Source organism: Stegodyphus dumicola, chromosome 2, assembly GCF_044657685.1.
Source record: "Stegodyphus dumicola isolate Sdum_Otavi_A_Nest chromosome 2, ASM4465768v1".
NCBI lineage: Eukaryota > Metazoa > Arthropoda > Arachnida > Araneae > Eresidae > Stegodyphus > Stegodyphus dumicola.
Window position 1 is genome coordinate 99,365,621 of NC_140769.1, and position 10,697 is coordinate 99,376,317.

The window sequence follows — 10,697 nt, forward strand, 5'->3', positions numbered from 1 at the left end:
ACTTCCCGAGAAATTCAAAATTTATTTTGGCGCACATTTTTTTCCGTTTGTGCCAAGAATTATTCACTTAGCGAAATTCCTAATTATAAATTCCTAATTGTTTATTAAATATCATATTCTTCGCACTAAAACCATAAAATTCAATTCAACGGCAATATCATTAAAAAAAAAAAAACTGAAACGTTTCAGATTTTAAATTACGTCCAAAGGGTCGTTTTTCTAACATTTTGTGTGTTACCTTTATTTATTAATTCTTTGCACTTAAATGATACAATTTAGTTCAATAGCAATGTCGCAAACTAATTTTAAAATGAGCATATCTTTAGCGTTTCTGATACACAAGGATTTCAGATGCCAATATTCGCAGTAGGATTACGTCATTCAAAATTGGATGACTCTAGACACCGTTGCTTTATCACAATGCGAGAAATATACTACATACATTTATGCAAATTTTTCATAACATAGTTTTCATAACAAATTTTTCATAGCATGGGCTCAGAATGGATTTATAAATGAACAACTTGTTATCTATAGATAGAACGCTGTTTCGAGTAATTCAGGGATAGAGTTTAGCTTTACGTACTCGAAACTTTTGAAAAATGGCATGTATGTGTGGGGATAGTTGTTAACTCACGAACATTAATCTTTGTTTTTCGGGTCAAGTCATAATAGGTGATATTTTTTCGTTTCAGCGTTCATTGATGAAGTCTGGTTCTTTTTTTCGAGTCAGGTCACTAGACGTGATGTTTCTGTCTTATTCTCAACTAACATATTTCACAACTGACCCGATAAGCCACCAACCACCGAGTATGCTGTAGAGAAATTAAGATTTTTCTGAAGCAGGAAGCATTACAAATGAGCTATGCCCTCGCCCGGATTCGAACCACGGACCTCTCGAATACGCGTCGAGCGTGCTGACCACTGCACCACGAAGGCATACGAAGAAGGCGGGAGAAATACCTTATATACTCCCCCTTTTAAAGGGCGATTGGGGATTAGGAGACCCAGTCGCCAAATCCCAATGGTGAAGAATCATCATTCACCACCTTTTAGTTCGGGCGCCAGTGTAGAGACATTAGGATTTTTTTTAAGCAGGAAAGGGGAAAAATGTGCAATGTTCTCGCCAGGATTCGAACCACGGACTTCTCGAATACGCGTCGAGAATGCTGACTACTGTACCACGAAGGCATGCTAACAAGGGGGGGAGCAATACCTTATAATGCAAGATCAGTGAACATTGGTAGTTCGTCCCGGATTTAGTTATCTGTGAGTGAGCGCGTTGTCTGCATCGATTTTCCCCAAATTGCGATATATTAAGTAAATAGCAGACACTTCATCATATGCGAAGACTTTTTTCCCGATGCGCAGGACTGTCAGTGTTTTGCTACATTAAAAAATTTTTCTAAAATGGAAGATATTCCAATAAATTATGCACAAACAGATAGACAAAAAAGTACACATTCAGATATTGCGTGCAGTTTGGTATTTTTCCACAAATGCCTCTGAATCAAAATGTGTGCATACTATATTGTTACGAAATTTGTATTTAGATAGGTAATTTTAGTAGAATTATAATTAAAATTGTTGTATTTTCCCAAGCAATGCAGCGCGAGACAAATTTAAGAGAAACCTGTGCCGGAAAAGTAAGAGCACATGCATTTAACATCGAGTAAATGGATATCTCGGTAATTTGCAGTTAAACTTATCAGGGTCAATGTTCCTTCTAACCTTCTTCGGGAACATACAAGGACCTGACTCGGAACAGAGAGCTTACTAAAGCTATGTTCACTAATTGTGGTAAGTAGACAGGATACACATGAAGGGTATACAAAACCCTTTATTTTTCTCTATATACAATAACTTCCGTACTTCGGAATACACTGACCCGCCACTTGGGGTCTAACGTAAAAGTATAAAAATAAAACTAAACTCTAATTTAACTTTAAACTAATAAACGTGGAAGATTGGCCTTATAATAACAGGAAGCGTATGTAGCACAGAGACTGTGAACACTACAATACGTTTAAATTTATCAAGAGGATTAAAACCTCTGGCCTGGAAGGCAAACAGCAACTGCGTAACTTCTAAGGTAAGCGGCCTGCTTTGACTCAACTGCTTCCTCTCTCTCGCTTGGCAAAAGGCCACAACTTAAATACTTGGCGTTCGCCAGACAAACTTTGCATAAAAACCTTAACGCTTATAATTCTGGCCGGAAGTAGAAAATAAGAAGTGATAGTAAAGATTTAAAATAAAATAAACGTTAGTAAAACTTAAGATCCTTACATACTTCCCGCCAGAGTTAATTAGTTTGAAACTGAGGTCTAAAACGACCTTGTTGAAAACTTTTAGCTCTAGAATCTAACGCGAGGCCAATCTTTTACAAACATACTTCGCTAGAAACTAGAAATTTAAAAGAAAGAAATTTGTTACAATAGCAGCTCCCAGGATACAAAAAAATTTTTTTTATCTGTACTGCATCTAAACAGGAGCTTTTATTCAATTCTGGTTCCTTCCAGAGATCTGGAAGGAAAACTAGTTTAATGAAATGTTACACAATGAAATGGCAAGTAACATATACAATTATACTTCTCTTAACATTCTTATTTCATTCATGACTATTTTAATTATCTCTCCCCGTGCTCTCTGACATGTGTTGTAAAAGAACACCAAACACGAATGTGTTTCTGTCTACGTGTGCCACACTTCCTCCTACAATCAAAACACTAACGTGTTAAAATTCAACATAACGAGACCTCTTAACACACCCTAATTTCAACTCTAAACCCTGAGGTACTATTCTAAAAGTGGCTAACTCTAAAGTGTAGCGTCAGAGAGCCTAACTACATCATTCAACTTTTAACACATATTCGCCATGATTTAGTCTTTACAGTCACACGAATAACAAATTTTTAACATTACTTTCACTTTTACCATATCACGGTATTTCTTAACATTTAAAATAACAGTTCACATTGTATATAAGAACATATCAACATGCTGTTAATTTTACACATTTGAAAACATTCATTAGTAGTACCTTGTTAACTTCTATTCTTTTCAAAGCAAGTGCCAACTCTTTCTACATTGAAATAATACATTTCAAAAAGTCTTTCAGACTAAAACTTCTCTCTTGCTAGAATGTTTTAAATAAAATTTATACAATAACTTTTTACAATATTTAAGTTTTTACACAACGCTATTATACTTCTTTAGTTTTACGCGCGAGTAATTGAAAAACATAATACGAAAATCGGTCACAACTCATTTCTCGCCCTTTTGGCGATAAAGGTAGACCTCGCATGAGATAAAACTTCTTGAAATCTGCCACTTGCAGTAAGAATGAAAGATTAACTTAAGTTTGCAAAGTAACATAAAATTTTACTTATCTTTGTAATATTCGGACATCCTTTTCTGGGCCCAGTCTTTAAAGGTACTGCAGATAGTAGTTTGATTTATCCTCCTTCTTGTACGTTCTCGCCCTTCAGTGCTTTCCTCTGGAAGCTTCCTTTTTTCCCAGTTCGGCCACCCTTGAATACCTTCCTTTTCTCCTCTGCTTGTGGTCTTCGCCGTTTGATGGCAGCTGGTCTTGGCGGAACCGGGAAACTTCTGTCGTGTTCCTGCTTGGACCTCGTTGTTGGCCGTTCAAACTTTCCTTGTAACTTTTCCTCCGCCGCTGATGGCCCTCCCGCAGTTCGGCTACATTTACTGCGGAGAGTTCTGTCGGATGAGTCGATCTTCCGTTTTAGAGCCGGGTTATAGTTGCCGTCATTTCTCCTGGTTCTCTTCACATACGTCGTCCTTCTCCCTTCTTCATTCTGGGAGTGTTCGTGAACTCTCTTTTCTGGACGGTGGAACCATGGAGGTAGGAAAGGGAGGAGGGGCCATTCCGCGCTAGAAGTGAAGCACTGCTTTGAAGCTTGGGTCACCAGACGGGGTGGTTTTGTTTACATTCAGAAGCTCGCTTGACAAAATTCTGATAGTATTTCGACACACGACAGTTCCATAGAAATCGAAAAGGGACACTCGCATGAAAGAAACATTCATAGTGTGATGGATAATAATAGCAATTTGTATAGTTTACTGACATTTACGCAAAAATCACATCTTGGTTATTTTTTGATAACTAACAACAGCGATTTTGATTATGAATTTGTTTTATAAAATTCTAAGCTGTTGCACTACAAAAATATAGATTTTAAGAAAATTGCTAAAAGAGATCTGCCAAAATTTATTTTCTAGAAGATTTGAAAAGTTTGAAACTTGATGGCTAAATGTAAATATAAAATTATGTATGTTAAAATATTTGTAATTAGGCACATAGGTCAGATTAAGTTTTTATTAAATAGAGTAACGCATGCAAGGGCTATCTGCCTAAAGAGAGAGATGCCATCGTGGGGGAATTTTGAAGAAAAACTGACCTTTGAGTGGGTATTAAAAATAATACTTATAATTTTCATTCAAATTATATTCATATATATTTTTTATGTAAAACTTTCGGGTGTATGCTAAATTAGTGTAAATTACTTTACACGAAAAATATAGTGAATGCACAGAAATTAAAGATTTGCACATGCCGGAAATGATAAATAGGAAATATGTATGGGTATTTATGCATGTGCTTGCAAAAAGCATGTATCTGCCTTTGACAAAATACTTAAATATTCATTAAATTATTTATAAATGTATTTGAAATGAAGAATTTATTCACTTATAAACAACTGTGATAGTACTGTGAAGAAATCTAATGATTAAATGTATCTAATTTATAATGATTATAAATGTTATCTAAATATATAATAACCTTAATATTGAATTGTAAACATAAATTGAAATCCTGTTGACAAATACGTTATAAAACTATTTAAGCAAGAATTGTTCGTATTGGAAAGCAATCTGTTAAAAGGTATTGTAAAGCAAATGCTATGAGATGCGCACTTAAGAACGTAATAAAGAGTTTTGGAATATGTATTGTTGAAATGAAGGGTAAAAAAAAAATCTGATAAGTATAATTAAAAGAATTATTCCCTTTACATTTTTATTCCCTTTCAGAAATGTTGAGAGAAAGTCAAATACTATTTTCCTAATAATTCTCTAATTTAAAATGAACCGAATAGAGCATTAATTATAAATTGACTTATATTTTTCGATTTAAAAGAAGCCAAAAAATCATGTCGTATTTAAGAAAGTATTTTAGGAAGAAGCTCTATAAATAGAAAAGAAATAATGCATAATTTTAATATTAATAATACAATAAACTTTGAACTTAATTTTTGTACCTTAACCGAATAAAATCGAACTACCTTAATTTTTTTTTTTTTCTAATGTAATTAACGAAAACTTGTGAAAATATTTCATTCAAATTAAACCATTCTGAGAAAACTGTCCTGTGAAAAGTATAGCATTTAATTCCGTTCAGAATGAAATGTTGTTTAAAAATATGTTGTTTTCACATACTTAGGACTCTGAAGTGTTGTAGAAAAAGAAAATATATACATTTATATGTATATTTGCGACGTAATTACAAAATATTTACACCCGAACGCGTCAAATCCCATAGAACTCAATGGTAAATGACCCAATGTTTTGGTCACCACGTAGGGATCGCCGGTGCTTCAGAGCAGGGTACGGAGAAACTTGTTTAGGGCGACTCCTTCTTACTTCCTACCTCCATGGGTGGAACGGCTTCTTTTTCTTGTTACCTTTAATTTTTCCGCGGGGAAATTTTCCTTTCACTTGCTCCTGCCTCTTATTGGCTTGCCCTTGTACTTGTCGTACAGAGGTGGAAAACCACCTCTGGAGCTTGTTCCCGCGGTGTCTGCCGTGCCGGATCCTGCAAAAGATCTGAAAAGATTTGCATTTTATAACGATCGAAGTAGGGCTTGATTTGATCAATGTTTGCGGAACAAGTTTCACCATTTCTGGCTTTTAACACTACTACAGCGTGAGTTATTTTTCTATAACATATGGTCCTTCAAATCGTGGAAAAAATTTGGCAGTTTTATCTTCTGGTGCTGAAGAAAGTGAATGCTTAATTTTTAAAACTTCATCCCCTACTTTATAAGTTACTCCCCGTCGTTTCAAATCATAATAGGGCTTCTGTTTTCTTTGTGCTACTTCCGTATGCTTTTTTGCTTCTTTTATTAGTTTTTCTATATCACCCATTTTAAATTCTGGGGCTCTTTGTTGCACATAAAATAATTTATCTAACGGTGTTATAATCTTTCTGCCTAGAAATAACTCAGCAGGTGTTTTGCCCGTTGTATCATGTTTTGCGGTCCTAAGGGCGAAAGCAAATTCATTGACATAGTTATCCCAGCTTTTATGAAAATTTTTAACATAACTACGGATAATTTTCACTATATTTCTGTTGACCCGTTCCGCTATATTTGATTGCGGCCGATACGAGACCATTTTTAAATGACGTATGCCCAGTTTTTGGCACATATCTTCAAATATATTACTTACAAATTGAGGACCATTATCCGATATAACTTTTAGGGGCGCCCCGTATTTTAAAATATATTTATTTAAAATAGAATCAGTAACTAATTTCGCGGAGGCTCGTTTTAAGGGAACAATTTCGGTCCATTTACTAAAATGATCAACCATAACAAGGAGATAGCGACTTTTATTTAACTGACTTTTTGGGAAAGGGCCCAATAAATCGATGCCAATTATTTCATTTGGAAATTCGGATTTAATACTATTTAGAAACCCGGCCGGGCGGAAATTAATATAATTAACTGCTTGACATGTTGGGCAGGACTGGACATACGCCCTTGTTAACTTTTGCAGTTCAGGAAAGTAGACTGCCTCGCGTACGCGTTGGATAGTTTTTCGAATACCAGCATGAGAAGCTAAAGGGCTGTCATGGAGCTCCTGCAGGATATTTAATCTAAGACTAGCTGGGATAACAGGTCGAAATTCGTTGTTGGAATTCGTAGTTTTTGTATAAAATAATAGACCATCTATTAGTTCGTAATGGGCCGCCCTATTTCTTATCGCCACAATATCTTGGTGGCTAAAATTTTCAGGATCCTTCAAATACTCATAAATGCTTCCAAACTCAGGATCCTTACCCAGTTCGGTTATTACAGTTTCTCGGGAATTTATTGTACATGCTGTGAGCATTGCCACCTTTACGGTATTCCCTTGTTAAACTATTTTAATTCTTGATAGGGCATCTGCTACGATATTTTCCTTTCCGGGGGTATGCTTGATTACCAGATTATATTCTTGCAGCTTGAGTGCCCATCTTATTAACCTTGGGGATAAATTTTTCCCTGAGTACAATCTAGTTACCGCCGCATGATCAGAGTACACTGTTATCGGCGCCTTTCCAAAATAGACTCGGAACTTTTGCACTGCTAACAGAACTGCAAGTGCCTCTCTCTCGGTCGCGGAATAGTTTCTTTGTGTTTGATTTAAAGTTCGGCTAAAAAATGCCACGGGCTGCTGATTTTGCGAAAGTACCGCTCCTACCGCATAATCCGAAGCATCCGCTGAAATTTCTAAATTCTCATCCTTTTCATGAAATTTCAACACAGGGGCTTGCGTTAATGCTTGTTTTAATTTTTCGAAAGCACTATTGGCTTCGGCCGTCCACGAGAATCTTGTTTTTTTTCTTTTTAATTTTAACAATGGCTCCGCGATAACCGCAAAATCTTTTATAAAGGACCTATAATATGAACAAAGTCCTAGAAAAGAAGAGAGCTTCTTTGCCGTGTTTGGAATCGGATACTTTTGTACAGCGATTATTTTTGATTCATCTGTCTCGATCCCTTTTTGAGATATTTTGTAACCTAAATATTTTAATCCAGGGGCTGCAAATTTGCACTTTTCGACATTAACTTTTAGACCGGCCTCATTTAATAAAGAAAACACCTGTCTTAAATCCTGTACATGTTGGTCGAGATTATCACTAGTAATAATGATATCGTCTAAATAGATAAATGTGGACTTTCCAAGAACAGGTCTTAACACAATGTCCATGCATCGTTGAAATGTTGCCGGGGCTCTGAAAGGCCAAACGGCATACGCAAAAATGCATAAGTGCCAGACTTGGTTATAAAAGCAGTCTTAGGCACGTCCTCAGGCCTCACCCCTATTTGAAAATAACCAGTCGTTAAGTCTAAAGTCGTCATAAATTTGGTTGATTTTATGTTCCTTAAAATTTCTTCTATAATCGGTAACGGATATACCGGATATTTCGTTTTGGAATTTAATTTACGGTAATCAATAGCGAATCTCCACCTTTTTGGATGCTCCAAAGGATAATCATTATTTTTCTTACATAAAACCACCGGACTAGCATAACTACTTGAGATAGGCGTTACGATCTTTTTACGTAGCATATCGGTAATATGCCATTCTATAATTTTTTCCTTATTCTTATCATACCGGTATGGTTTTTGACGAACCGGCAATGCATCTCCGGTGTCAATACTATGGTTAGTAACCTGGGTAAATCCTGGAATATCACTAAATAAGGAAGCAAATTCACTTACCACTTGTCGGATTCTATCTTGCTCGTCATTAGGCAGGTGGTCAAGTTTTAACATCGGCGGTTCAGCGTTTTCTGTACGAATTGGTTTCATTATCAGCTTAAGGGACGCTTCATTAAAATCCAGCGTAGCTTGGGCTTCTGAAAGAAAATCTATTCCTAAAATTAAATGTGCTTGCAGATTCTTTACTATAAAAAACATCACTTTATTTGTTCGTCCTTGATACGGATATACAAAGGTACTTTACCTACGCACTTACATTTTTCTCCTTGCGCCGCTAACACTGTCGTATTATCCGCATTATATATGCGGTATTTGCCAAAATACTTCCTAAAAAACTCTTCTGCCACACAGGAACACTGCGCGCCGGTATCCAGGAGTGCGGTGGCTGGGATATTATTCACCAAGACTTCAATCTTCGGAAGAGTCAAATTTTTCACCATTACTGTATTTAACTTGTAGGAAGAGGGGTTTTCGTGGCCTTCGGATTTCCGCACCCTCTCGTCAGCAGAAATCCGTTTTAGTTTAAATTATTTTTCCTTTCCGTGCTTTCCTTCTTTTTCCACTGGCCTTGAGACTTTTTTCCTGGGTTGCTATTGAACTGTCGACGTTCGCCGGCTGTTTTTGAATGCTCGGGTTTCCTTGCCCACTGATTCGCTTTTTCTCCGTAGCCGTATGCTTGAGTTTGCTGTAGTCTTGGCGTACCAAATTGGTTTCGCTGTTGATATTGGCGTCTTCTTTCGACGTCCGCCGTTCTTCTACTTTCAAACTGGATTGCTAGTTCAAATAACTTTTCCAGTGTAGTCGGATTTCTTAATTCAATAAAGTCTTGCACTTGGGGCAGTAACCTCGGCAAAATCACTTGAATTATTTCAGGATCCGGACGGTTTCCATATAAGAGCTTGAAAACGTGAATTTTTCTTAAAATAAAGCTCGAGAGGTTTTCTATTCTTTGTTGATATACACTGAAAAGTTCCGTTTCTAATTTCGCACGATCCCTTACAACAGGGAAGGCTTTTAGTAGGGCAGTCTTGAAATTTTCGTAAGTATAGGTGGGACTTCCTGCTTGACCCAAGAGACTTCTGCCGATACATTTGAACCAGTTAAGCGCTTGGCCCCTCAAAGCGCTGGTAGCTAAGGTAACTTTTTGAAACTCGTGCACGGGGTAGAGCATGAAGTGGTCGTCCAATTTTTCCAAAAAACTGGTTACCGGTGAGTTTCCACTAAATGTTGCTTCTGGTTTCATCGAAGCGCGCATGGTCTGGACGATGTAACCAAATCATTCCAGGGCGGCAGCTGGCATTTCTGGATTCTGAGCCGTTTCTGCAGGCAGCACAGGTTCTTCTTGAAACTCGGCCATGGTTATTCTTCTTCGTTGGGCGCCACTATCAGGGTCAATGTTCCTTCTAACCTTCTTCGGGAACATACAAGGACCTGACTCGGAACAGAGAGCTTACTAAAGCTATGTTCACTAATTGTGGTAAGTAGACAGGATACACATGAAGGGTATACAAAACCCTTTATTTTTCTCTATATACAATAACTTCCGTACTTCGGAATACACTGACCCGCCACTTGGGGTCTAACGTAAAAGTATAAAAATAAAACTAAACTCTAATTTAACTTTAAACTAATAAACGTGGAAGATTGGCCTTATAATAACAGGAAGCGTATGTAGCACAGAGACTGTGAACACTACAATACGTTTAAATTTATCAAGAGGATTAAAACCTCTGGCCTGGAAGGCAAACAGCAACTGCGTAACTTCTAAGGTAAGCGGCCTGCTTTGACTCAACTGCTTCCTCTCTCTCGCTTGGCAAAAGGCCACAACTTAAATACTTGGCGTTCGCCAGACAAACTTTGCATAAAAACCTTAACGCTTATAATTCTGGCCGGAAGTAGAAAATAAGAAGTGATAGTAAAGATTTAAAATAAAATAAACGTTAGTAAAACTTAAGATCCTTACAAACTGATTAAATGTAATTGACCACTATGTTAGTTGTAACCGTTATTCCATCCTCTTGCTGCTTTCCAGAAATCTCGAGAAGCAGAAAGTACTAGAAATTTCTCGCGACCGGTGGAAATCTATAAAAGGCCGAGGAGTAAGCGTCTGAGTGCAGATGCTTAGTTACTGCTGTAGCGGGTCATTTAGTTCCACGTGAACTGAGAGATCCGAATTAGCTTTCTCTT

At 37.0% G+C, this 10,697-nt stretch overlaps 1 non-coding gene across 1 annotated transcript; it reads right to left on the minus strand.

Annotated features, from left to right (window-relative positions):
• Window positions 1-866: 866 nt before the first annotated feature.
• On the minus strand, window positions 867-939 carry TRNAT-CGU (transfer RNA threonine (anticodon CGU)). The gene has a single exon. It is a non-coding gene; the product is annotated as a tRNA-Thr (tRNA).
• Window positions 940-10,697: the final 9,758 nt, after the last annotated feature.